Source organism: Chiloscyllium punctatum, chromosome 43, assembly GCF_047496795.1.
Source record: "Chiloscyllium punctatum isolate Juve2018m chromosome 43, sChiPun1.3, whole genome shotgun sequence".
NCBI lineage: Eukaryota > Metazoa > Chordata > Chondrichthyes > Orectolobiformes > Hemiscylliidae > Chiloscyllium > Chiloscyllium punctatum.
In genome coordinates this window covers 53,473,381-53,479,079 of record NC_092781.1, presented here as the reverse complement: position 1 = coordinate 53,479,079, position 5,699 = coordinate 53,473,381, and positions in this window count along the sequence as shown.

Sequence of the window (5,699 nt, the reverse complement as noted above, 5' to 3'; positions counted from 1 at the left end):
CACTCTGAGCTACTCACAATCAATCTGTCACTATCACCCTGACCCCCTCACACTCACTCCATCACCCTCAAATTGACCCCCTCACATCGACTTCATCATCGTCGCTATGTTAACTCCACACTCACTGCATCACTGTTACCCTGACCCTCACACTCACTTCATCACCCTCCACCTGACCCGCTCACACTCATGTTATCTCTGCCACCCCAACCCCCTAAATCTCACTCCATCACCACCACTATGGCCCCTTCACACTCACTCCAACTCCAGCACTCATAACCTCTCAGGCTCATTCTCTCACTGTCAAGCTGATCATCTGAGACTCACTCCGTCATCATTACCCTTATACCCCACCATCACTCCCCCACTATCACCCTCGACTCCTCACATTCACTCTCTAAATCTGACTCTCCAGCACTCACTCCTTCACCTTCAGTCTGGTCCCCTCGCTCTGACTCTGTCACTGTCACCCTGACACCCTCACACTGACTACACCATGTTCCATTCACACTAACTCCATCACCACTCCACTAACACCATCACATTCACGCCATCACTGTCAGCATGCCCACCTTACACTCACTCCATCGTTCACATTGTCCACAATTATTCTGTCACCGTCATCTTAACCTCTCTCACACTCACTCCATCACTTTCTCCCCATCCACTTCATGCTCACTCCATCAAAATCACCATTTTCCACTCACACTCACTGCTTTATTATCACCCTGTTTCCTGTCATACTCACTTCGTTGGTGTCACTCATCACATCTCAAACTCATTCTCTCACTAACAAGCTGATCCCCTGACACTTACTCAGTCACCATCACCCATATCTCCCCAAATCACCCCCTACTGTCACCATCACCCCCTCACACTCACCCCATCACCCTGACTCACCAGCACTCACTCTGTCACACTCACCCTGATTTCCTCACACGAACGATATGACCATCCCACTGACAATCTCAAACTCATTCGGTCACTGTCACCTTGTCCACCTAACAATCACTCTGTCAACGTCATCCTGTCCTCCTCACGCTCACTCCATCTACATTGCCATTTCCCCTCACTCTCTCACTTTCAACTTTAACCTCTCACACTCCCTAGGCACCGTCATCATGACCCTCTCACACTCACCACTCCGTCAGTCATGCTGACAATCTCACACACCCTCCTTGTCACCTTGATCCCCTCACTCACACTTTCACTAACACACTGACACCCTCACAGTCACTCCCTCGCTCTCACTCTGATCCCTAACAGTAACTTCATCAACATCACTCTATCCTCCCCACACAGACTCCGTCACTGTCACTCTGACCCACTCATTGTCACTGCTTCACTGTCACCATCACCCCTCACACTCACATTTTTTAGATTAGATTACTTACAGTGTCGAAACAGGCCCTTCGGCCCAACAAGCCCGCACCACCCCGCCGAAGCGCAACCCACCCATACCCCTACATTTACCCCTTACCTAACACTACGGGCAATTTAGCGTGGCCAATTTAGCTGACCTGCACATCTTTTGGACTGTGGGAGGAAACCGGAGCACCCGGAGGAAACCCAGGCTGACACGAGAGAACATGCAACCTACACATAGTCAGTCGCCTGAGGCTAGAAATGAACCCGGGTCTCTGGCGCTGTGAGGCAGCAGTGGTAACCACTGTGCCACCGTGCCACCCACTTTGACGCACTCGCCGTGACCTCGCACACTCACTCCCCTACCCTCACCCTGAACCCCTCACACTGACTCTGTCATCATCACCGAGACACAGTCACAGTTAGCCCATCACTGAGAAGCTGACGCCCTTACACTCACTCCACAACTGCCACTCTGACCACCTCACACTCAGTACTACACTTACACCCTAACTCCCCCACTCTGACACGATCATTGTCACCCTGATCCCCTCACACTCACTCCATCACTGCCACCTTTATCCCATCAGATTCACTTCATTACCCTGCCTCCATCACACTCGTTCCATCTCCTTTACCCCAATCCCCTCACACTCACTCCATCGGAGTCCCTGTGACCCACGGAAAATCACTCAGTCAAAGTTCACCTGATCCTTTGACTCTCATTCTGTCACCGTCGCCCTGACACCCTCACACTCACTCCGATACTGTCAGCTTAACCTGCTCTCAAACACTCCTCCACTGTCTCACTGACCCAGTCGCACTCACGCACCTACTTTCGCCCTAATGCCATAACACTCCCTCATTGACACGCTGGCCGCGAACAGTAGATCAGTCACCGTCACGTGTCTTCCTCACACTCTTTCACCGTCACCATGTCTTCCTCACACTCACTCCTTCACCGTCACCCTGACCCCCGCATACTCACTCCATCATTGTCACCCTCATCCCCTCATACTCACTCTTTCATTGTCGCCCAGACCTCCTCACATCTCCCCATCACTCTCACACTAACCTCCTCACACTCACTCCATCAACCCCACCCTGACACCCTCACACTCATTCCGCCACTGTCACCCTGACCCCCTCATACCCACTCCAGTACTGTTCCCCTGACAACCTCACACTCACTCTGTCACTGTGATCCTGATCCCCTCAGAGTCTTCCCATCACCAGCATCATGACCCTTTCAAACTCTTTTCGTTACCCTGCCCCACTCACATTCTTTTGTTTACTGTTACCCTGAACGCCGCACAGTCACTCTCTCGCCATGACTCTGGTCCTTTCACACTCATTCCAACACCGTTACCCTGGTACTCTCACAAGCACTCCATCACCAGCACCCATAATCCCTCAAATCCACTCCCTCACTGACAACCTGATCCCTACACTCTCTCCATCTTCATCATGTTGATCGTCTCACACTCAGTTCGTCACCATCACACTTGCCCTCGATAATCACTCTCCTATTGCCACCCTCACCCACTCACTTCATCACCACACTCACCAGCACACAGCCTGTGACCTACACGCTTACACACTCTGTCACTGTCACCCTCACCTTCTTACACTGTCCCCGTCACATTGACTCCACCTCCGTCACCCTCATCACCTCAGACTCACTATATCACAGTTACCCTGTCCACCTCACAATCACTCCATCACAGTCAACCTAACAACTCACACTCACTCCGTCAACATAAGCCAAACCACATCACATTCACTCCTACACCGTCACCCTTACACATTCGCACTCACTCCCTTACAGTCACACTGACACCCTCACACTCTCTCCATCATTATCAGACTGACCCATTTACAGTTTCTTCATCACCATCACTCTGAATCATCTCACACTCACTCTGTCACCATCACCTTGTGCAATTCAAACTCACTCCGTCACTGTCATCCAGACACCCTCACAATCTGTCATCATCACACTGACTCCCACACACTCACTCCATCACTGACACCATGTCCACCTCAGACTCAATCTGTCACTGTCCCCCGTCCATCTCACACTCTCTCAGTCACTGTCACCCTATCCGCTCATACTCACTCCCTCACTGTCACCCTGACCCCAGCACACTCACTCCGTTCCAGTAACCCTGACTGCACTTAACACTCCTTCATTGTCACAAACACCTCTTTACATCACTTCATCACGATCACTCTGACCGCTTTCTACTGACTCCTTCACCATCACATTGTTCACCTCACACTCACTCTGACTCTGACTTGCTCACACTCACTCTGTCACTGTCACTTTGATCTCTTTACAATCACTTTGTTACTGTCACTCCGACCCCCTCACACTCACTCCATCACTATCTCCCTGACACTCCGACACTATCCCCATCACCATCACACTGAGCCCCTCGCACTCATTTAGTCAGTGGCACGCTGATCCTCTCGCACTCACTCCATCAGCATCACACTTGCCCCATACTCACTCCATCACGCTGACTCACACTCAATCAATCTCCATCACCCTGACGCCCCACACTCACTCCCTCATAGTCACGCTGACCCCTGACACTAGCTCCATAACCATCACTGTCCTCTTCACGCTCACTCTCTCACAATCACCCTGAACCCCTCATTATCACTCCATTAATGTCACCCTCACCCCCTCACACGCACTCGGTCACACTCACGCTGACCCCGTCACACTCAGTCCATCACATCACAATGGACCACTCACACTCACTACTTCACTGTCACTCTAACCCCCTCACTCTTACTCCATCGCCCCCAACCTTACACTCCACATTCACCCAGTCGCTCACAGCCTGATGCCCTCACATTCACTCCGTCATCCTCACCTTGATTGCCTCACAGTCACTCCGTCACTATCCACCTGATATATTCACACTCACCCCCACATAGTTATCCTGATACCCTCACACTCACTGTCCTACTGTCTCTCTGACCGTACAACGGCCACACCCTATTGTGTCCTTGTACACTTCACACGCAACCCTGACCGACGTCCGGACACCCATACATTCACTCTGTCGCCATCACCCTGACTTCCGCATACTTACTCCCTCACCGTCACCCTGAACTCTATATACTCACTCTATCACTCTCACCCTGGCCTCCTCACACTTACGCCATCACAATCATCCTGACATTGCCTCACAGTCTCTCTTTCACCATTACGCCGACAGTATCACTTTTTCTCTCTCACCATCACCCTGATACGCTCACACTTAGTCCATCACCAATAGGTTGAACCCCACACAGTGACTCTGTTACCCTGACAACCTCACAATAGCTCCATCACCATCAGTCTGACCCCCTCACACTTACTCGATCAGTGTCACCCTGAACCCCTAACACTCTCTCCATCACTATCACCCTGACACCTTCACACTGACTCTGTCATTCTCTCCGTTCACCCTCATACACGTACTCCATCATGCTGAATTCCTTTCACTCACTCAATCATTCCATCTCTGCCACCTGACCCACTTACACTCCCTCTATCGCCGTCACCCTGCCCCCACACAATAACTTCATCATCGTCACCCGGACACCCTCACATTCACCATCATCCTGAGTAACTCACACTCACACTGCCACCACATCACCTCACACTCACCCCATCACATTCACCGTGACCCAATCACAATCAACTGTCAAAGTCAATATGACACTTTCACCATCACTCCCTCACCGTCACGTTGACACCCTCACACTCACTACCAAACCATCAGCCTAAACCCCTCATAGACACTCCACAACTATCACAGTGACCCACTCACACACGCTCCATGAACTTTATCCTCACACCTCAGACTCACTACATCACAGTCACCCTGTCTGCCTCAAGCTCACTCCATAACTGTCCCCATTACCTCCTTAGCACTTAATCTGTCTTTGTCACCAAGTCCAAATCACACTCAATCCATCACTATTACCCTGATCCCATCACACTTACTCCATCACTGTCACTCGATCTAGCTCACACTACTCCATCACTGTCACATGTTCCACCTCAACCTCACTCCATCATCGTCACTCTGATCCTCTCTCACGAACTCCATTAACGTCACACTGACCCACTCGCATACACTCCTTCAAAATCACCCTGTCCCTCCCATGCTAACTCTGTCACTGTCATCCATGTTCACCTCACACTCACTCTATTATTGTCACCCTGACACTATCATCCCCTCTCCATCTGCTTTAACATTACCCTTTCACAAGCACTCTGTTACCGTCACACAGCCCCCCGACATTCACTCCATCACTGTATCCCTCACCAC